The sequence below is a fragment of the Erinaceus europaeus genome, chromosome 16, assembly GCF_950295315.1.
Source record: "Erinaceus europaeus chromosome 16, mEriEur2.1, whole genome shotgun sequence".
NCBI classification, from domain to species: Eukaryota; Metazoa; Chordata; class Mammalia; order Eulipotyphla; family Erinaceidae; genus Erinaceus; species Erinaceus europaeus.
In genome coordinates this window covers 55,710,198-55,734,032 of record NC_080177.1, presented here as the reverse complement: position 1 = coordinate 55,734,032, position 23,835 = coordinate 55,710,198, and the positions used below count along the sequence as shown (strand labels likewise).

General features: G+C 41.2%; 1 protein-coding gene and 1 pseudogene across 5 annotated transcripts in view; both read left to right on the top strand.

The window, feature by feature from the left end:
• FMN1 (formin 1) overlaps window positions 1-23,835 on the top strand; it is a 446,009-nt gene that overhangs the window by 139,510 nt on the left and 282,664 nt on the right. The window lies entirely within an intron of this gene.
• LOC132533536 (5S ribosomal RNA) lies at window positions 17,792-17,910 on the top strand (annotated as a pseudogene).

Here is a 23,835-nt window from a genome sequence, read left to right as displayed (position 1 = left end):
AGCACACATGGCTCAAAGCACAAGGACTAGTGTAAGGATCCTGGTTCGAGCCCTTGGCTCCCCATCTATAGATGGGTTGCTTCCCAAGTGGTGAAGCAGGTCTGCAGGTGTCTTATCTTTCTCTCCCCCCTCTCTATCTCCTCTCCTCTCTCAATTTCTCTCTGTCTTATCCAACAACAATGACAGTAATAACAATAATAACAACAACAATGATAAACAACAAGGGCAACAAAAGGGAAAAAATAGCCTCCAGGAGCAGTGGATTTGTAGTGCAGGCACTGAGCCCCAGCAATAACCCTGGAGACAAAAAGGGGGGGGGGAGAATTTGATGTAGAAAGAGGAAGGCTATGATAGACAGTTCTTGGTAAGTAGCTAAGAGGGGTAGAGATCTTTTTTTTTTTGTTGTTGTTGTTATTGGATAGAGACAGAGAGAAATTGAGAGCTAAGGGGGAAATAGAGGGGAAGAGAGACAGAGAGACACTTGCAGACCTGCTTCACCCCCTGTAAAGTGACTCCCCTGCAAGTGGGGAGCCAGGGGCTTGAACTGGTATCCTAACTGGTCCTTGTGCTTTGCGCCACATACGCTTAACCTGCTGCACTACCACCCGACTCCCAAGAGGGGTAGAGATCTTACAGGCCTCATTATTATAATAATTGTCTATTATTAGACAAAGGCAGACAAAACACATATTTTGCAAACATCAATGCAAAGGTAACAATCAGTAGGATTATTAGTAACAAGTATCAGGAAGTCTAGGATCAGAAACTAACACCACTGCTCAGCCCTATGAGTATTAGAAGGGGGTCTGGCTTTGCTAGAAGCACAGAAAGTTGTCTTTATTAGTAGGACTAAGGGCAAAGATGTGGGTATCACTGCAGGTAGATACTATTATTATTATTTTAATATTTATTGGATAGAGACAGCCAGAAATTGAGAGGGCAGGGCAAATAGAAAGGAAGAGAGAAAGAGAGACACCAGCACCACTGCTTTACCACTCAAAAAAGTTTGGTCCTTGCACTGTAATGTGTGCTCAACCAGGTGCACCACCCCTCGGCCCTCAGGTAGATATTCTAGCTGCTGCATCTTTCAGTGAAGTAGGAAGCAAATTTACCAGAAAAGAGAGAAGGAAGGATTATAGTAACAGATAATACAGATTATATATACCCATGTGTCAGTAATGCTGTGCTTACTGTAATTATCTTGACTGTATGATATTAATTATCCCTACTCACAGATGAGAAGCCAGTAACACAGAAGTGAAAAAAGTCAGCTCGGGTGGCAGAGCTAGAAATCAAGCCAGACATCCTGTGTGCAATGTCTGTTTTCTCTCTCTTGCAATAATAGCTAGTCAAGTTGATCTTTTAAAAAGGTAGTTCCCACATCTCTGTCCCATCCTCTTCCTCCTCCTCCTCCTCCTCCTCCTCCTTCTTCTCCTCTCTCCTTCTCCTCTCCTTTTCCTTTTCTTTCCTTACCTTTCCTGATAAGAGGATGAGCGACAGACAGAGGAGTAGGGATACTATGGTATCATTCTACCACTGTACAAACATAGTGCTTTCATGTAGAGACTTGGTCAAACCTTGGCCCTCAAGCCTGGTGAAACTTAAATGCCACTGGGTGAGCTATTTTCTGGCACCTCCATTTCTCTTTCTTAGTCAGTGCCTTTTAGTACCTTACAAAATGGAATTGCACAGTGCCTTTCTCTAAGGATTAGAGAAAATAGGTTAGGCTAAATGCTTAGTGTAGTAGCATTATATTATATGTAGTATATGTATTATATGTAGTATATATATTTTATATATAATCTGTATATATAGAATAAAATCTGTATATCATAAAATATAGTTAATCAACATCAGTACTAGCAGTATTTCTAGCAGCCATAACTGTTATCAACTGCTTTTTTAAAAAATATTTTTATTTATTCATTAATGAGAAGTGATAGGAGAGAGAAAGAACCAGACATCACTCTGGTACATGTGCTGCCGGGGATTGAACTCAGGACCTCATGCTTGAGAGTCTAGTGCTTTAGCCACTGCGCCACCTCCCGGACCATATATCAACTGCTATTGATAACAATACTCCATGATTCCACTTACTGAATTTTAGACAGCATTGGGTTTCATGATTTAAAAATTTTTTCCAAGTAGAGGAATCAGTGGCAGCCTCTACTTTTTTTTTAAGATTAAAAAAAAATTTATTTATTTATTTTCCCTTTTGTTGCCCTTGTTATCTTTTTATTGTTGCTGTAGTTGTTGTTGTTATTGTCATTGTTGTTGGATAGGACAGAGAGAAATGGAGAGAGGAGGGGAAGACAGAGAGGGGGAGAGAAAGATAGACCCCTGCAGACCTGCTTCACCACCTGTGAAGCAACTCCCCTGTAGGTGGGGAGCCGGGGGCTTGAACTGGGATCCTTACTTACACCGGTCATTGCGCTTTGCGCCACGCACTCTTAACCCACTGTGCTATCGCCTGACTTCTGGCAGCTTCTACTTTATGAATATTTCTTTGATTACCAATAAGGTCAATCATCTGTCCCTGTGTCTACTGGATAGGAAGTAGCAGCTCTGACTGTAGTTCTCTTGTATCTGCTACCACAGTAACTGAGGCAGTGAGTGAGCTGTACAGAGACTGCATGAATTTCATGAACTTTCTTCCTTATTAAGAGAGTCAAGGGGTGTGTGGTGCAGACTGAAGCTGTGTATAATGTGACAGCTCTATGCAGCCGGGTGCTCATTCAACTGTAGGCACTGTCAGTCAGCTTCACTAAATGAGGCACATGTGACAACTACAGGAAGAAGTAAAAATCACTAAGAATGAATGGATATAATATCGGCCAAGTGGAAATGGTCTGTGGACATGTAGAGATGCTGGCTGCTGATGCATTGGTGCCCAGAGCATTGAATTTCAGGAAGCCAGTAATTGGGGTGGGACCTCTGGAGAGAGGACCAGGCTTAAGTCGCACTCACTGTGGGGAAGTCCCTGCCTCTGACTGCATCACAGCGGACATCCTCAGATTTTTTTTTTTTTTTTTTTGAGCTGGGGTAGTAAAGTGTGGACCTAAGAGTAGCCAGGAGCTCTGGGTTCAAAGCCTGGGTCTATTCTGTATTAGCTGTGTGAATGTGGGAGAGCAAGGCACCTTTCTGTGTTTTAGGATCTTTGTCCCTCATATGAGGTCAATAATGACAATACCACCTTGAAAAGAAATAAATTAGTTTTAATTTTTCATCTCATGTGCAATGTACATTCTGTGCATATAAAGCTGGTATGTTTTACAAGTGACAGCACATTGTCAATTGTCATTGACAGAATTTTTAAAAAAATTTCTTAGTGGTATGTAAATACCGATGGGCCTTAGATAGACTCATTGGTGTCTTGTATTTGTGAAAATATGTTTAGTATAGTGTTGAACCTGGCTTGATAATACCCAGCTGTTAGTAAGTGGCTCAGCAGACAGAGTAAAGGACTTGGCATGAATGAGGCCACTGGTTTGATGCCTGGCATCAAATATGCTGAAGCAATACTCAGGTCTCTAGCTCTCTCTCTTTCAATAAAAAATAAATCTTTTTAAAAAAACACTACAAAGATATTACCATTTATTTAGCTTAATCATCACAACTATACTTTTAATGATTCCATGAAACCCGTAAGTATTTATTTATTGTAAGATTTTTGCTTGGTAGTATGTCTGGGACTATAGTATGTATTTTCGACTTTTTTCATTTTCTTGTTTTGGCTGTTAGAGAGAACTATAGAGGGAGAAAAAGACATTTTCAACACGGGTTCACTACTCATGAGCTTCCTCCCTGTAGGTGGGGACTGTGGTCTTGATCTAAGGTCCCTGTGCATGGTAACGTGTACCCTCTATTTGGTGTTCCATCAACCAGCCACTAACCTGAGTATTTCTTTGACATGACCTAGGAGCTCTTACATGCTACACAGCAAATATATACATACACATACATATACAGTCTGTTCAGGATTTGCCAGTTCAGTGGCATTGCTTAAAAGAAATTGGCTTTTTTTTTTTTCTTATCTGCTGTTCCTTTCATCTGTTCCCAATATTTGAACATTATTTCTGGATGCAAGAATTTCAAGGGAATGTTTATATGGTAGAAAAGCACTCCATCCCTACATATAAGCCCTGGGCTTGAGGAAGAGTTAGCTGTGACTGCACCAGCGTGGCTAGAGGAGAACTTGGAATCCACAGTGAATGCAAGAATGGACTTTTATTTTTCCATTTAGTTTTCTGTGTCACTTTCTAGTCTTATCAGACATTATTTTGGGACCAGCGCTAACAAAAGCACTACTTCTCAACTTTACCTGGCTAGCTGGATGCCCTCATCACATAGAGAAATGTGAAAATTCCCCCGTGCCCAGTGTGCCAATTAAGCCCATCTCTGGCCAGAAAATTATGCATAGCAGTTTCTAAACCTTCTCAGCGGAATCTAATATGTAGCCAAGATTGGGAACCATGGAATCAAGGCTTTCTGGGAGGGTTAAATTGGAGCTGACAAAGAAGGATTGGCTTTCTTTTCTTTCTTCCCTTCCTTCCTTTCTTTTTAATTTTTTATTTATAAAAAGGAAACATTGACTAAACCATAGGATAAGAGGGGTGCAACTCCACACAATTCCCACCACCAGAACTCTGTATCCCATCCCCTCCCCTGATAGCTTTTTCTTATTCTTTAACCCTCTGGGAGTATGGACCCAAGGTCATTGTGGGATGCAGAAGGTGGAAGGTCTGGCTTCTGGAATTGCTTCCCCGCTGAACATGGGCATTGACAAGTCAATTCATACTCCCAGCCTGTCAACAGCTGCTTGTATCTTCAGTCTATCTTTGCAGACTTAAATTTAAAACAACAGTGTGGCGAGAACAGAGGTGGATTACTAGTACATATCAGTGTGTTATAGCTATTGTGTAGAGATTGTATTTTGCTTGTGAATTGATAGATGTTCCTCTTCATATGCTTTATCCAGTGAATTTCCAAACACTCTACAAGAAGGAAAAGTGATATGTATATGTGTTATCTCCGTTCATTTGATGAATACTCTTATTATGTTTACTTTTGACATCAGAGTTTTCACTGGAGCTCAATGCCTGCATGATTCCCCCCCATAGCTTTTTTTCCCCCTTTTTTTGCTCCCAGGATTATTGCTGGGGGCTTGGTGTTTTCACTATGAATCCACTGCTCCCGTGGCCATTTTTTCAATTTTTTTTTAAAAATAGGGGAGAGAGAAATTGAGAGGGGAGGGGAAGATAGAGAGGGATATATATAGGGAGACATCTGAAGACCCACTTGTGAAGCGACCCCCCTGCAGGTGGGGGAGCTGGGAGCTCAAACCAAGATCCTTGTGTGGGTCCTTGCACTTCATACTATGTGCACTTCACCCGGTGTGCAACCAACCCCCTCTTTTCTTCTTCTCCGTCTCCTCCTCCTTCTTCTTTTTAATGGAAAATTAGAGAGGGATAGATAAAGAAGGGGGGTAGATGGGTTAAGCACACATCACCCAGCATGCTCAAGGGCCCGGGTGTAAGCCCCTGCTCTCCACTAGCATGGGACATACTTCATGAGTGGTGAAGCAGGTCTGCAGGTCTCTTTCTCACTATCTACCCCTCCCTTGCAATATCTCTCTGTCCTGTCAAATAAAATAGAAAGACAACAACCGAAAATGGGGGAAATGGCCACCAGGAGCAGTGGATTTATAGTTTTGGTACCAAACTCCAGTGATAAATCCTGGTGGCAATTTAAAAAGCATGAAAGAAAAAAAGAAAGAAAGGAAGAAAGAAGAGGAAAGACATCACAGCACTGCTTAACCAACTACTCATGAAGCTTCTCCACTGTAGTTACTCCCATACAGTAGACTGGGGTCTTGAACATGGCTCCTCGCACATGATGACATGTGTATTCTACAAGGTAAACGATCTGTTGGCCCTCTTAATATATTAGTGTTCATTCCTCCCTCCCCATCATTAGTGAAAAAATAATGAATCTGTTTTTGAACTTAAGATAAACTATGATTAATTTGGTATAAGTGTGTCCCAAATATTATTTGAGAAATAATCACACGGAAAATTACCTGTCATGACGCTGAAGTTCACACCTAGCTATTCAGTTCCTGCATTTTTATTTTCTCAATCCAGCAAACCTGTAGAAGAACAGGCTGGATGAGCAGGCCAGAGCAAAGTCCAGTTTTTCTGAGCTGGTTCTCCTTAAAGAGAGGACCTTGCCATTTGCCATAGTCCTATAGAGAATCTGCTACTTCTTTCCTTCCCTGATTCTCACTTTGTTATTTCCCTGCATGCCTGGTAGTTTGCTTTATCTTTTTAGTAGTAGAATTAAGAGATACAGACTTGAAAAGAGTCTCTTCTGCAAAATAAATTTGGTAAATGAATCCATTATCAAATTCTGATTGGTGGCAGCATGGTGAGCACAGAGCTTGCAGGCAGCTAGCCTGGTGGCAGGTGCACTATGTTGTACTTTTCCACCAGGTGGGAGATACAAGTGTCTTGTCTCCCTTAGAAACCTGGGCAGGTGGCCTAGCCTCCTGGGTACTGGTCTGGCCTGGTTTACTAGAAAATTCCACTCTCTCTCAAGTTCAGGCTGGCTGATTGTCACCTGCCTCTCCAGAGACTGACCTTCACCTCCCTTTCTGAGGTTCGTTTTGCTGGCTTTAAATAAAAGGCTCTGTCACTGAATTAAGAGACAAACTACAGAACTTTTCCTGAAATTTCCAGTTTAAGTCAATTAATGCTTTCTGTATGCTGCATGCAGAATGTGTGCTGTTACTCACTAGTGCTTTGTATACTCGTGTGTGTGTGTGTGTGTGTGTGTGTGTGTGTGTGTGAGAGAGAGAGAAGTTTTGGATATATGTGTTAGTACTTAGAAAAGCTTACCTTGAATAATTTAAAAATGAAAGAAAATTAGAGAAAAGTAGAACAAGCACTTGTATATTCATCATCTATGTACTATTTTTTTCAGACTTTAACATTGTATATTTATTTTTATTGATAGAATAGAAAGAAGATGAGAGGGAAGGGGGAGAATTAGAATGGGTAAGAGAGGGAGTCGGGCGGTAGCGCAGTGGGTTAAGCACACATGGCGCAAAGCATGAGGACTGGCGTAAAGATCCTGGTTCAAGCCCCCGGCTCCCCACCTGCAGGGGAGTCGTTTCACAAGCGGTGAAGCAGGTCTGTAGGTGTCTATCTTTCTCTCTCCCTCTCTGTCTTCCCCTTCCATTTCTCTCTGTCCTATCTAACAACAACAACAACAATAATAACTGTAACAATAAAGCAAGGGCAACAAAAGGGAATAAATAAATATTTTAAAAAATGGGAGAGAGAGATACTTAAAGTACTGCTTCACTACTTGTGAAGCTCCCCACCCCACACAAATAGTGGGGGGGGGGGGAGAATTGAACTTCTTTAAGTCAGAGTTGAAGCTTTGAAACTTTTCCTTAATTTACTTTTTGAAGTCATTTCACCAGAAGCAGCCACTTTAAGATTCGTGTGGATGACACTGCCATACAAAGCCATGGGCAGTGTCATTGTAGACTTGATTTGTGTGTCCCTAGACAATACAAAACGTGTTTTCCTAAGCCCTGTACAAGTGGTATCATGACATACATCTTAACAATCATAGCGCTGTAAATGATAAGCGGTTTGTTTCTTCAAATTCTGACATGCTTCTCCCCCATCTTGTAGTGTAAGGTAGGAAGATGTAAATTATGGTGGGCATTTTAAATCTTACCTTTTGTAGTTTCACTATTATGTTTACATTTTGTTGAAAAGTATTGATAAATTTTCCAAATATAAATTCCCTCCTAAACTAAGAGATTATTTCCTGATTTACCTAGTCTGTCTGGGACTTCACTGCTTTGGGCTGACTTCATCAGATAGTGAGATAGAGGGAGAGAAAAAAAGAAGATAAACTACAGCACTGAAGCTTCCCCCAGTGTGGTGAGAATTAGGCTTGAAGCTGGGTTACATGCCTGGAAGAGTAGATACCCTCCCAAGTGAGCTATCTTGATGCTGGTCCCTTTCCTTCCTTCCTTCCTTCCTTCCTTCCTTCCTTCCTTCCTTCCTTCCTTCCTTCCTTCCACCCACCCATCCATCAAAGAGGGTGAGAGAAATAGCTCACACAGTAAGGTCATGAGGAGTGCTACAATGGCACTGGTGGAAGAAGATCTAGTACTATGTGGTGTCTCCATCTTTGTCTCTTTCTATTTATAGAATGAAAGAAATGGCTCAGTGGTGAAATTGCACATGTGTGAGGCCTCTCTTCCTCTCTCTCTCTCTCTCTCTTTCTCTCCCCCTCCCTCCCTCTCTCTCCCTCCCTTACCCTCTCCCTCTCCCTCTCTCTTAAACACACCCTTGCATGCATACAAACAAGTGAAAAAAAAGTAAATTCAAGAATGAGTGCTGAGATTTATCGCTGTATTTTATCACTTGATGTTTTTTTGAGATATAATTTTTTTCCTCTACTATGTTAATGCGGGAGGTATTATTGTAGCTTTTTTAGATAACACAGATTTCTATATTTTTGGAATAAAATAAACCCTGCATAGTCTCATGGTCTATTTTTACAAATTTATGAATTAGATTGCTAATATTTTATTTTATTTCATTTTACTGTTTTAATTGCATTATAGCAAGAAAACATGGTTTGTATGGTAGTATGTCTTTGGAAATTTTTTTGAAGTTTTTCTTTATGAAGTGTAATACATCATAAGTACCTACAAAGGATGCATATGGTTGAGTTGCTGGGTTATTAGATATATAATCAAGAATGTTAATTGTCACAATTTTTTTTTGTCTAATACATTAATTTATAATACAGAAGCATTGCCTACCTCTTAGTATGTTACTTGTTATTGTTTTATATGTCTTAAGGTTATAATGTTATTTGTCATCAAGTTCATGATTATACCCACCACCTAACTTGCCTAAGTGATGATTTACATGAGTTATTGTCACATGAGTACATTTTCTTATCTGCCTATGATAGATATCTACACACCACTCCCACCAACTGAAGTCTTCCCCCAACACAGTGGGGGAAGACTCCATCCCCCAGCATCCTCGCTCTACACCCCCTTGCTTTCCTCCATTTAGAGGCCTTGGCTCTGCTGTAGTACACCATGACTATTCTGTTTCACCCTGTGTTTTCTTTCTTATTATTTTTTTGTTTGTTTCTTGTGAAAAAAATTCTAACTATTTATATTGACTAGAGACTGAAATTGGAACGAGGTTTGGGGGAGACCCATAGCACTGTTTTATCACTTGGGAAGCTTTCCCCCTACAAGTGGTGTTGTTAAAATTCGGAGGCTCCAGCTGGCCGGGCTAGCTTCACGGGCGGGTAACAGAGACGACCAGAGACATACGGCTGGGCAGGGAAGCTGTATTTCTTTATCCAGGAACAACGATTCATAAACTAAACCAAACTAATCACCAAGCAGAACTCTGCTGCCTCTTTCCCCGCAGCAGCACCAAGCACTCTCGAACTCTGCAACTCTCGAACTCTCTCGGGGTTCCTAGGGGCGGGGCCAAGTGGGCCCACGAAACTAGCAGGACTGATCCAATTTTCTTGGCAGAGGGAGAACTAGAACAACCCAATGTAAAGCATACAACAAAGTGGGACCTGCAAACTTGAACCTCTGGTCCTTGCACACTGTAATGCATGTACTCTCCTAGGGGCACCACGACTCAGCTCCTCTTTTTTAAAAAGTTTCTCCTATAAGTGAAGTCATCTGTTTGCTGTCCTCCTTATTTCTTTTGTTTTTAGAGTGTGCTACCATTATTATTACTGTTTACCATGTATTACTCTTTCACCTTAGTAAGCTTTACTACCATTTTACATTTCAGTAGTGTGACTTATTTTATGTTTTAGTTGTTGTTTTTACACCCTATCTTTAGGTCTTTTCATATGTGTTTGAAATTTGGATTTAAGGCTCATAACAGATAGGATGCCTTTTCAATTTTTTCTCCATTCCTTTTGTACTTCGTTCTTTGGAATTGTCTCATCTGGTCCCTGCTATCTACCGCCAGCAGGGGATCTGGTATGACTTTCGGGAGGTGATATGGGTATTGCAGACCTAGTCACTGGGGTCAGGGCTGAGTATGACTTGGTCTTAATCCATATCTATAACTCTGTCTAGACTCCCAACCTACAGCTGATACAACTTCTAGCTTCCCTTTACCATCTGGGATCCCTACATCCTTTATTTATTTTCCTCCAGGGTTATTGCTGGGGCTCGGTGCCTGCACTACTAATCCACTGCTCCTGGAGGCTACTTTTTCTCCTTTTGTTGCCCTGGTTGTTTATTGTTGTTATTACTGTTGTTGTTATTATTACTATTGTTCTTGGATAGGACAGAGAGAAATTGAGGAGGGGAAGACAGAGAAGGAGAGAAAGATAGACTCCTGCAGACCTGCTTCACTACTTGTGAAGCGACCCCCCCCCCTCGCATTTGGGGAGCTGGGGACTCGAACTGGGATCCTTGCGCTAGTCCTTGGGCTTCGCGCCAGATGAGCTTAACCTGCTGCACTACCCCCCCCCCCCCCCCCCCCGTTACGCCTCCATCCTCACCCTCCAGGACGTTTCTAGTCGATTGCCCTGTAGTAACTGATCCAAGCCATCTTTCCTGCTCCTGGAGCCTGGAAACTGGAGACCCAGAGCCTCAGGCCCAAAGACACCACTTTTATTCCATTTCTGGTTCTCTAACAATTTCTCATTTTCAATTTTTTTGTCACCAGGGTTATTCTCAGGGCTCAGTGCCTGCATTCCCAGTGATCATTCCCCTCCTTTTTTTTCTTTTCAATGGAAGGTGAAAAAATGGAAACACACACACACACACAGGGAGAAGGGAGAGGGAGAAAGAGAGGAGAGAAACCTGCAGCACTGCTCTACTGTTTGTGAAGCTTCTTTCTGCAGATGAAGACCAGAGATTGGACCTACCCGCTCCTGCAGGCTAGGGTGTGCACTCTACAGAATGAGCCACCACTGGGTGCCTCCCCTAAGACTTTCAGCTTTCTTGCTTTGCATTGTGGATTTTATTGTCATGCTGATTTGAGAAAGAGTGAGAAAATGAAAACTTATAACTGAAAGGCTTACTGGGTTGTAGGTTTCTTTCTTAACCTTTCTTACATACCTACCACACACATCCATATGAGTTCATCTTTCATATATAAAATGGTATATGTATGTAGGGTATAAGGAGCTTTCAGCATGTATGTACGTTAAACCTTTCCTTAAATAAGTTGGTTGTATTCAACTATTTCATGTGTAGGAGTGGGAACCACAACACTGTTCAGTAAATCCACTTTCTCTAGCCATCCCTCAGCTCTCTGTTGCCTCTCCAGTCCTCTCAAATCCTCAGGTGATTCTGCCCCTCTCTGCAGTGGAGTTCAAGTACTGTGACTGCCACCTTGTGACAGACTATAGGCACTTTCACTTGTAGCCTAAATATTACTCTGGCAGGTATGCCTCTCGAGCTCTGTTTTTCAATTTGTACAACAAAATAGCTGAAAGGGGAATATACTTCTTTAGGAAGCTTTCATATTCGGAGCTCTAAATGGTATGGCATTACTATTTTAACAGAACAGGAAATAAGAGCAAGAGAAGCACACAAGGTGAAAAGGCAGATAATTCAGGCAGATGGAGGTAGTTTTGGAATAAATGACTGAAATGGTAGGCTCTCCGTCAGATGGTGCCTGGTTCTGGATACTTGAAGATCTAGGTCAGAGTCAAAGATGCATAGCCATGAATCTTAACCAGTACTTATATTACATCACCTCCTGAGGACATAGTGATTCACTGATGTTCTGAGCTAATATTTATAGTAAAGGATATGATTATATTGCTTCCTCTCTCTCTCATATGTCTCCCTTCCCCTTAAACCTGTTTCTGTCTGTATTGACTGGTGAGACTTTATTCCAGTTACCTAGAGCCTCTAAAATTACATAAACATTTCAAATAGTATGCATTGACTGGGAAATTATTTATTCATCAGCTGTCAGGCAGTCTAATAAGCCATCCTAAACCTGGTAGCTTTCAATAACGAGCATTTGTGTGCATAGGTATTAACTTTCAACCATGGTTTCACTAAAAGCTGAGTTGGGCTCTTTCAGGCTGTGCAAAGACCTGGCTGACTATCACCTGTATCTAAGGTTTAAGTCTGCACCCTGTCTCTCTCAGGGATGAAGGATGAATGAATTGCAGCTATCTGGGGTCTTGTGTTCTGTTGTGAAGTAGCAGAAGCTGAACTGTGTGAGCAAATTTAAATCCTCTGGCCACATCATGCCTCTGCATGTTCTATCAGCCAAAGCCAGAAGACCTGGGCAGCAAGTTACATTGCAGGCACTAAAGGGAGAAGAACTCAGCAGTGCTCTAGTTTCCACACCTACACACGAAATCATTAAATACAACCAAGTTATTTAAGGGAAACACTAATGTGTGTACATGTCGAAACGCCTTTGATATCTTAGATATATACCCTGAGAAGTCTTTGTTTTATCTGTTTGCTTGTTTGTTGTTAGTGATTCAAAGATACTGGTTTGTAAAATTGTAAGATTGCAAGGGTATAGTTTCACACAGCACCCACCACTACAGTTCAGCCCTTTCCCACTCCTTCCACCCACGATAACCACTATAGGTCTCACAAAGTTGGAGAGATAGTTTGGAGGTTTGGTTGCTTTTGATTTTTTGCAACTTCTTCTGCTTTGATCATCTGTATTCCACCTATGAGCAAAACCATCCAGCAGTTGTCTTTCATCATCTTACTTATGTCACTGAGCATAATCATCTCTAGTTCCAATCAGTTTGTCTGAAAGGGCACAATATTATCTTTCTTTAATTGTAGGTTAGTATTCCATGGGATGGATATATATATATTTACAACTTCTTTATGCATTCATCCATCATTACACATTTAGTTTGTTCCTGAACTCATTGATTAATATGAATAATGCAGCTATGATAGGAGTACCTGTGCCTCTGTGAATTAGTGTTTTAATGTCCATTGGATATATGCCTAGGAGTAGTATTGCTGGAGCATAATGTATTCACCCTGAGAAAACAGCTTTTATTAGTGATTTGATAATGATTGACAAGATTGTGGGATAAGAAGAGTACAATTCCGTACAATTTCTACTACCAGAGTTCTGTATCCCATCCCCTCCATTGGTTCCCTATTCTTTTTTTTTTCCTCCAGGGTTATTGCTGGGCTTGGTGCCTGCACCATGAATCCACTGCTCCTAGAGGCCATTTTTCCCCCTTTTGTTGCCCTTGTTGTTGTAGCCTCGTTGTGGTTATTATTATTGCCATTGTTGATGTTGTTCGTTGTTGGATAGGACAGAGAAATGGAGAGAGGAGGGGAAGACAGAGAGGGGGAGAGAAAGATAGACACCTGCAGACCTGCTTCACCACCTGTGAAGCGACTCCCCTGCAGGTGGGGAGCCGGGGGCTTGAACCAGGATCCTTACACCGGTCCTTGCGCTTTGCGCCACATGCAAACCCACTGCACCACCACCTGACCCCCTGGTTCCCTATTCTTTATCCCTCTGGGAGAATGAACAGAAGATCTTCATGGGCTACAGAAGGTGGAAGGTCTGGCTTCTCTGCTGGACATGGACGTTGACAGGTCAATCCATACCCCTAGCCTGTTTCTGTCTTTCCCTAGTGGGGAAGGGCTCTACGGAGGTGAAGTTCTAGGACACATTGCCCAGGTAAGTCAGGTTGGCATCATGGTAGCATCTGCAACTTGGTGGCTGAAAAGTGGGGCAAATAATTAAACAATCAGGATCCTAAAGGGAAGAATATAGCAGATGAGATTTGGGGTCTTCATGTTGGAAGAAGCTAGGAAATCTGTTTTAGATCTTTTCCAAGGGTGGGGCTATGAAATTTTGCCTGCACCCCACAGCAAACATGCAGGTGAGCTAAAAATATTGTCTGGGAAGATGGTGTCAGAGTTGGAAATAGGACTAGAATGCTAGATCAGGAAAGAGAGTAGCTCCTAAATATGGGAAAAGTATATAAATACCATTAACTGTAAACCCCACTGATCTGACCTAGAGCCCATGTCTATTCCTCTTTAGCACTGTGTCACCTCTGGATCCCTGTAGGTCTGAGCTCTCATTCTATGGTCATACCTAGGAACATTCTAGGCTGCACTCATTTCAGGACCAGTCTTCCTTAAGTGGCAGAGTATGTTGACCCAGCCTCCCTTCGGAGAGTGGGGCAGTATCTACAGTTGTAGTTCTATATTGAAGGCAAGGTCCTGTAGAGGCCCACAAAAGGGTTTATGATGCTGTTCCTGATAGAGAGGACCAGTGATGTTGGAGAGAGGGATCTATTAGAGCCACACATAAACAGAAATTGAGAAAGAACAGAAAGGGAAATGTAAAGCAGAGTTTAGAGTATTACACCAAAGTAAAAAACAGAAAAAAAATTCTGGGGGTGTGGTGGGGGAGATGAAGGTAGCTCGTCAATACCCTGAGAAAACTAAAAAAAAAAAAAATACATATATATATATTATGTATTAATGAGAAAGGAGGAGAGAGAGAGAGAGAGAGAACGAACCAGACATCACTCTGGTACATGTACTGCTGGGGATCGAACTCAGGACCTCATGCTTGAGAGTCCAGTGTTTTATCTACCATGCCACCTCCTGCACCACCCCTGAGAAAACTTTTAAGGCTAGAGATGTGTGCTGTTCATGTTCTCACACTGACCGCTAGTTGGACGTACAGAAGTAATAACTGTGTCAATGAAAGCACCACAAAGCAGAGTGAAAAGTTGGTAGACTTGAAGACTTGAGATTCTCCTTGTCTTTTAATATTGACACATTTGTTATTTATATTTAGCTGCATATCTCTGCCTAAGGAAATCTTATTAACTCCTAAGAGGTACTGAAAGCTATAGTTCCTAATTCCTGGGGGTTCCTCTGCTGTAGTCTCACCATGAAAATCCACCATTTCCCTCCTATACATTTATAGAAACATAATAGACAGAGTCATTAATTATTCCTATAACTTGGTCTCAACCATTTTTTTTTTGAAGTGGCAGTGCCTCAACCCCAAATTTGATTCAGGTGCAAGCTTTATGCTTTATCCTTATACATACACAGAGATAGAAATGATCACCCCTAGCATAATGAGACCTTATAGCAGGCCTCTCAGATTGGCAGGGAAATGCTTTGAGAGAAAAGCTTGGGTTTTATGGTATTTCAGGGATAAAATTGGGCTGACATTCCCACATGAAGGCAGCAGCTGATGTGGATGGAATTTTTTGCCACTGTTAAAGACTTTCTAACCAGACTGCCCGGGTGTGGGACACAGAGGGAGCTGTCAAGGAAGGGTCAAATAACCACATAAAATAGGTGTCAAGTCTTTTTTGATTGTTTGTTTTAAGATTTTATTTATTAATGAGAAAGTAGGAGGAAAGAGAGAAAGAACCAGACATCACTCTGGTACATGTGTTGCTGGTGATTGAACTCAGGACCTCACACTTCAGAGTCCAATGCTTTATCCACTGTGCTACCTCCCGGACCATGCCAAGTCTTTATTATACTTTTCTCACTATACATGTGATTATAGAAGGTCCAACAACAGGTTGTGCTGTTGACATTGCAGGTAGTGCTCTACCAGCAACTATTTGATAACATCTACCTTTTTAAAAATGAAAGTGCCAATGTGATCTCTGTAGGCATTGAAGCCAATTCTCCATGACTTTGTTTCTATGACCAGCTCCATGTAGCTAATGTTAAAGATGGTTAGAGAAATTTCTTGCACTCATTCATGGATGAGTTTATTTAAATGTGTATTAATTCATTAGTGATTAGCCCCTTGATTTGGTATGCATGCACATTGGAGAGTGGCCTGATTATATGTGATAAACTAAAATGAAGAACAGATTTAACCACAGACTGGAAACCATTTCCTTATAGAGAAGGTGGACAAATCACAATCATGTGACCTAGTGGCACCCATCAAAATAATTCACTTTTTACGCTGATCCTGGGCTTTCAAACATCCCTCTGATTCAGAACACTCAGTGTCTTATGGTGGAAAAAGAAGGCAAGCTGGTGAAGGGTGTGGTGTGCTGACACCTGTCATGGGGAAATAGGAAACTGTACACCTGTGACAAGAGCAGTGTGCATAAACCTGTCCCCAATAAAGTGATCTAAAAAGCATACCATGCAGGCACCTGGTGGTGGCGCACCTGGTTGAGCACACATGTTACAATGTATAAGGACCCAGGTTTGAGCCTCGGGTCCCCACCTGCAGGGGGAAAGCTTTGCAAGTGGTGAAGCAGTGTTGCAGGTGTCTCTCTTGTCTCTCTTCCTCTCTATCATCCCCTTCCCTCATGACTTCTGGCTGTCTCTATCCAATAAATAAATGAAGATAATTAAAAAAGGTATAAAATGTAAAAAAAAGGTATACCATGCATACTCCTTTTAAGCAATAATGAAAAAAATTCTCAACAGTTATTTTCTTTTTTGGTTATCTCTATGATTTCACAGCTCTGGGCTGACTTTTTGTGGCAGGGACAGAAAGACATGGAGGCAGAAAGAGAGAGAGATCTCACAGACTTGAAACTTCCTTTAGTGTAGAGGGGGTTGGACTCAAACATGGGTCACTCACTATCTAAGTGAGCCATTTTCCCAGACCCCAAATTCTTACCTTTTTATAGGTGAACCTAGTGATTAGATAAAGTAAAAAACAAAACAAAACAAAAAGCTTAAGTTCCTAGAGATGTTGAGACTTAACAACATCTGATGCTTACCTAACCACTAAAAATAAACACTAATAATAATAAGCAAAGAAACTCTGCAGAGTAAATAGCACAGATTTTTTTTTTTTTCTTTTTGCCTTGTCTGACATGGAGGCATTTACTGTCACTATTTTGTGGTTTGGGGTAAGTGATTCTCAGTTTGCTCCTATGTAAAAAGGGGTCTTAGGGGCTGGGTGATGGCACACCTCATTGAGCACACATATTACAATGTGTAAGGTCCCAGGTTTGAGTCCCAGGTCTCCACCTGCAGGGGGAAAGCTTTGTGAGTGGTGGATCAGTGCTGCAGTTGTCACTGTGTCTCTCTCCCTTTCCATAACCCTCTTTACCCTCAATTTCTGGCTGTCTCTATCCCATAAATAAATAAAGATAATAAAAAAATTAAAAACTAAATAATAAGGGGCCTTGAAGGGCCAGGTGGTGGTGTACCTGGTTAAGTGCTCACATTATAGTGCACAAGGACTTAAGTTTATGTCCCTGGTCCTCACCTGCAGGGGGAAAACTTCATGAGTACTGAAGCACAGCTGCAGGTATCTCTCCGTCTCTCCCTTTGTCTCAATTTCTCTCTGTCTCTATCCAATAACAAATAAATAAAAATATTTTTTTAAAAATTGAGGTTGGGTGGTGGTGCACCTGGTTGAGTTCACATGCTACCGTGTGTAAGGGCCTGGGTTTGTACCCCCATCCCTACCCGCAAGGGAAAAGCTTTACAAATGGAGAAACACTGCTGCCTTTCTTTCCCTATGAGAGAGAAAGGTGACTCTCTCTCTCTCTCTCTCTCTCTCTTCCCTCTCCCTCTCCCTCTCCCTCTCCCTCTCCCTCTCCCTCTCCCTCTCCCTCTCCCTCTCCCTCTCCCTCTCCCTCTCCCTCTCTCTCTCCCTCTCCCTCTCCCTCCCTATGGTTTCCCTATGAGTTCAACTGTGTGGAGTTTGTTGAACAGTTTCTGAGGAGTAGCACTCAGTAATGTTACCCATACTCATAATTATTGATAGAAACCTGTTTAGTGTACGGCCATACCACCCTGAACATACCTGATCTCCTCTGATCTTGGAAGCTAAGCAGGGTCGGGCCTGGTTAGTACTTAGATGGGAGACCGCCTGGGAACACTGGGTGTTGTAGGCTAAAAAACAAAAAGGGAGTCGGGCGGTAGTGCAGCAGGTTAAGGGCATGTGGTGCAAAGCACAAGGGACCCGTCTAAGGATCCTGGTTCGAGCCCCTGGCTCCCCACCTGCAGGGGAGTCGCTTCACAAGTGGTGAAGCAGGTCTGCAGGTGTCTCTCTTTCTCTCCCTTTTTCTATCATCCCCTCCTCTCTCTATTTCTTTCTGTCTATCCAACAACAACGTCAATAATAACTACAACAATAAAAAACAAGGGCAACAAAAGGGAATAAATAAATAAATAAATATTAGAAAAAGAGAGAAAACATTTTTTAAAAAAGAAAGAAACCTGTTTAGCTGGTGATGAATTACAACCATGTTTCCTATGTGCCCCTGGTTAGTGAGATCTTTTTTATTCTTTCTTTCACCAGAGCACATCAGCTCTGGGTGGTGTGGGAGTTTGAACCTGGGACTTCAGAGCCTCAGGCATGAGAGCCTCATAAGCTCTGGTTTATGGTGGTGTGGGAGTTTGAACTTGGGACTTGAGAGCCTCACCAGCTCTGGTTTATGGTGGTGTGGGAGTTTGAACTTGGGAGTTCAGAGCCTCAGGCATGAGAGCCTCTTTGCCTAACCATTATGCTATCAACTCCCAGGTTTGAGATCATCTTGAATTCTGTCCCTGTGGAACTGGAAAGGACAGTGTTGCAGTTCTTCTTCTAGCGTTTGCCCTTCTTCCGTAGCCAGTCAACAGCGTCAGGTTGAGCCTGATGTAAAGTTTCGAGACCTCCTTTGAATCTGGAGAGGTGGCAGTCGTTGACTATGTGGGTCATAGTCTGTCTGTAGCTGCAGGGGCAGTTCGGGTCGTCTCTGGCTCCCCAGCGATGGAACATAGCGGTGCACCGGCCATGGCCTGTTCGATAGCGATTAAGGAGGGCCCAATCATAACGTGCTAGGTCAAAGCCGGGTTGACGCTTGCAGGGGTCTGTGAACACCTCATCACAGTGTTGCAGTAATATCTAGCAGAAAGAATGTTTTGTTGTAAGACCACAGATGTTAGCACAACCAAAAGGTGTCTTTAATAATAAAAGTACTTACTAAGATAAACATTAATTTTGATGGGGCAGAGTTTTTCCTATTTCCTGTGTAATTGTTGAGTCCTGTCAATCAGGAGCCTTTATTGTTTTGCTGGCTCTCTAAAGTATTGCATTATTTTCATAAAAGATATTCTTCAGGCTTTTTTGTGGGCTACATTATTTGAATTCATTTGTTAGTCTTCATTGAGGCTGAAGTGGCCAGACAAGTCTGCCCTTTCCAGGCTCTGATATTAAAACTTTTGTTCCTACTTTTCACACATTTATGAACTCCCCAGAGCTGCTGGATACCAAGGTCAAATTCTGATTTTAACAAAACAAAATAATTCTTGGATTTTGTTGTTGTTGTTGTTGATATTTATTTGTTTATTTATTTTTAAAGATTTTATTTATTAATGAGAAAGATAGGAGGAGAGAGAAAAAGACCAGATATCACTCTGGTACATATGCTGCCGGGGATCGAACTCGGGGTCTCATGCTTGAGAATCCAATGTTTTACCCACTGCACCACCTCCCGAGATCACTGTTCATATTTATTTATCTAATGTTATTGGCGTTTCATGCCTGTGTGATTCCACAACTCCTAGTGAACTTTTTTCCCCTTCAATCTCAAAGAGAGGGAAAGAGAGGCAGAGAAAGGAGAGACTCCACAGCACTGCTCTGCTGTTCATGAAGCTTCCCCTTTGCACGGTTCTCTCATGTGACCAGGAGCTTGAATCTAGGTTTCCATGCATGGCAAAATATGTGCTCTACTGGGTGAGGTATCTCTCCACTCCTGTCCTTTATTTTTTTTAAGGTTTGTTTATTTATTTATTTATTTATTTATTATCTTTATGTATTTATTGGATAGAGACCACCAGAAATTGACAGGATGGAGAGAGAAAGACACCTGTAGCACTGCTTCACTACTCACCACCCCTGCAGGTGGAGGCCAGGATCTTGAACCCGGCCCTTGTGCATTGTAACACGTGTATGCACTCAACCAGATGTACCACCCTTGGTTTTAAGTTGAGATAACTGCTTTCTGTTCTAAACCCAAAGACTCAGGGAGGGTCTGCCTTGGCCTAATCTGAAACATTTGCAAACCTAAAAAATGCAAAGAAAGGCAACTGCCACTACTGACAAGATACTTTTGGAAAAGTCACTACAGGGGTGATAAAATAGCTCACTTGGATAGTGTGCTGCTTTGCCATGTGTACAGTCCAGGTTTGAGTCCAACTTCCAGGGCACTGAGGGAAGCTTTAGTGCTGTGATCTCTTTCACCCTTTTTTCCCCCTCTCTGTCTCTGTCTAAAACAGAAACTTCCACCAGAGTGATCTATACTCACTACTCCATGACATTTGCATTCTCTCCGTCTCTCTCTCTCTCTCTGTTTTGTGTGAGAGAGATTAAATATCGAATTACATAATCGTAAGATATAATTCCACACGGTTCCTACCACCATAGTTTTGTGTCCCCATTCCCTCTTTTGGAAACTGCAGTAGTTCTTCCAAGGTCACAGATATGGGTTGACTGTTATTCTCTCTCTCTCTCTCTATATATATATATATACACACATATATATAGATACATATATATGTATATAGATATATATGTGTATATATGTATATATATACACACATATATATGTATATATGTATATAGAGATGTATATTTATATATAGAGATACACATATATATCTATATATATATGTATATGTATATATATATATATATATATAGAGAGAGAGAGAGAGAGAGAGAAACACACACACATACATCCCACAGTTTTATGGTGTTGCCTTCTCTTTCTAAGTCACACCTATAGCTATTACTACTTCTGAATGCCCTTTTTACCTCCTCTCTCTAGGTCTTGATGGAATTGGGGTTCAGAGCCCTCTGGTCATCTTCCCTTAACATTTCTCCACCTCTGGGAGTATGGACCAAAAATTCTTTTGGGGCCATTTGCATTCTTCTAACATTCTCTTGTGGACTCTAAAGTGAGCATTCCATTATCAAGAGCAACTACTTCCTTTTGCGTACTTCCCAGAGATCCTCTTCTGTGATCCTTATGAGAAGAAGGGGGTATGTTTTCTTGCCACCTGCCACACTAGGACTGTTAGCAAAAATATTTGTTTGAGAAGGAAGTGAATCAAGCTTTTCTGGGTGTTAGCTGTGCAAAGAAATCTTCCATCTATCTGTTAATGAATTAGTCATACCTGTACAGGAATAATGTACTCAAAGTGAGTCATTTTAGAAGATATTGGTAGAATTGCTATTTAGAATATAGATGGTGTTTCCAGAGTGTATTGATTGCACAAAGATGGGTTCAGCTGGCCTTTCTCTGACTACTTTGTAAAGTCTGGAATGAAAGCTTAGATATTTGTCATCACATGGGCTTAGGATTTAACACTTCAGACTCACATTTAATTACTGTTTTAATGTTATCTACACTTCTATTGTGCCTAATTAAAATATATTTCATGTGACAATACTAATATAACCAGTGCAGTCTTTATTTTTCTTTACTTTTGCTGCCAGGGTTATCACTGGGGCTCAGCGTCTACAGATTTACACTATTGCCAGCTGCCATTTCCCCCTCCTTCTCTCCCTTCTTCTGTCCCACCTTCCTCCTTTCCTTTCTTTTTAAATGTGAGAGCCCCCTCTTTTTATTTTATTTTAAATTTCTTTATTGGGGGATTAATGTTTTACAGTTGACAGTAAATGGTTTGTACATGCATAACATTTCTCAGTTTTCCACATGATAATACCTCTTTTTATTTTTTTAAAAAGATTTTTATTGTTCTTTCATGGGATATAGATACAGATGTTAAAAAAGCTTGGCTTTTTTTTTCTTCACATTTATATGTTCAGTTCTTTATATTCCCCATATGAGTGAAACCATTCTGTAGTTGTCCTTCACTTCTTTACTTGCTTCATTTAGTATAATTTTCTTCAGTTCCATCCACTCTGTCCCAAAGGACACTATCATCCTTTTTTTTTAAAAAAGATTTTATCTATTTATGAGAAAGATAGGAGGAGAGAGAAAGAACCAGACATCACTCTGGCACATGTGCTGCTGGGGATCGAACTCGGGACCTCATACTTGAGAGTCGAAAGCTTTACCCCTGTGCCACCTCCGGAACCACAATCTTTTTTTTTTATTGCTGAGTAATACTCCATTGCATGTATGCCCCATTAACATTTTCATCCAGTTATCTGTCGAAGACATTTGGATTGTTTCTAATTTTTTTGCGATTGTGAATAAAGCCACTATGAACACGGTGGATTCCCTTGGAATCAATGCTACTATATCTTTTGGGCCAATACCTAGAAGTAGAATTGTTGAATCATAAAGTATTTCCATTTGTATTTGAGGATTGATTCTCCATGCTGTTCTGCATAATGGCTGCACCAATTTGCACCCCCACCAGCAATGTAGTAGAATTCTCCACATCTTCTCCAACTCAACTTCTCTAGTTTTATTGATGAGCCCATTCTCACAGAGGTGTGAGGTAGAATCTCAGTGTGGTTTTAATTTTGCATTTCTCTAATGATGAGTAAATTGGAACATTTCTGCATATATCTGTGGGCCATGCGAATCTCTTCTTTAGAGAACTATCTATTCTTCTGCCCACTTTTTTAGTTTTTTTTTCTCTTTGTTGAGCTGTATGAATTCTTTATAGATGTTTGATATCAACCACTTGTCTGAGGTGTGCAAACATTCTTTTCCCATTTTCTAGGTATCTTGTTTATCCTTATGGAATTTTCTTTTGATTTGTTAAAGCTTTTCAATTTGATATAGTCCTATTTGTTCGTTCTTGATTTTGTTTTCCTCGCCCATAAGGTGGACTCTCCAAATACATCTTTGATGTTAATATCTGAAATATTTCCCTGAGATGTATTCTTCTATGTAATTTATAGTTTCAGGTCTAATATCCAGATCTATGATCCATTTTGTGTTAATTTTAGTATACCATGCTAGTCGATGGTCTAGTTTCATTTTTTTACATGTGGTTGTCCAGTTTACCCAACATCATTTGTTAAAAGAGACTTTCTCTTCCCCATTGGGAAGTTCCCCCTCCCCTTTTATCATATATAATGTGCCTATAGTGTATGGGTTTAATTCTGGTCTCTCTATCCTGTTCCATTGATCCATATGTCCATTTTTGTTCCAGTACTGTTGGGGCTCTGTGTAAGCTTGATAGAGCTTAGGGAGAACTCCCCCCATCCTTGGATGAAGGTCTGAGAAGGTACCCTCTTGTTAGTCTCTCTCAACCGAGGTGAGCAAAGGGGAAAAACCATCTCTCAGACTAAATTCTTCCCTTCTTGACTCTCAAGCCCACAGAAACCTCAATACCTCTCTCCATTAACTGCAGGCCACATGGCAGCCTACCTTAAAATTCATTTACTCAAAGTTCACCTCACCTTCTGATCACAGAGGAGAACACACCTTATCACACACTCCATCATATACTTCAGACCCCAGACAAGAGAAATTCCAAACTATATGGCCTTTTGATATCCATCTTTTCTCTAACTCTACTGGTTTAACCCCTATGTTTCTCTCAAATACCTTTGGATAATTAAGTTGCTTGCATCATGGAGAATAATTGTCTTGACCTTTATGTATCTCATCAATTCCTGTCATGCCAGCCCCCTACCATAGAGGCAAGCTGTCCTTTAGGAAACCTGTAATTCCTGACATGTTTGAAATATGTTCTTTTTTTGGTTTTCTATTTAAACTCATGTCCATCTGCCAAGAAACAAGATCTGAGCACGCTTCAGTCTCCCTGGTGTCTTTGCTTTGTTTCATCCCTTGAGCGAGTGAGAGAGAACCGGTCGGTTTCCTTCCTGCTGGAGATCACCCCACCAGAAA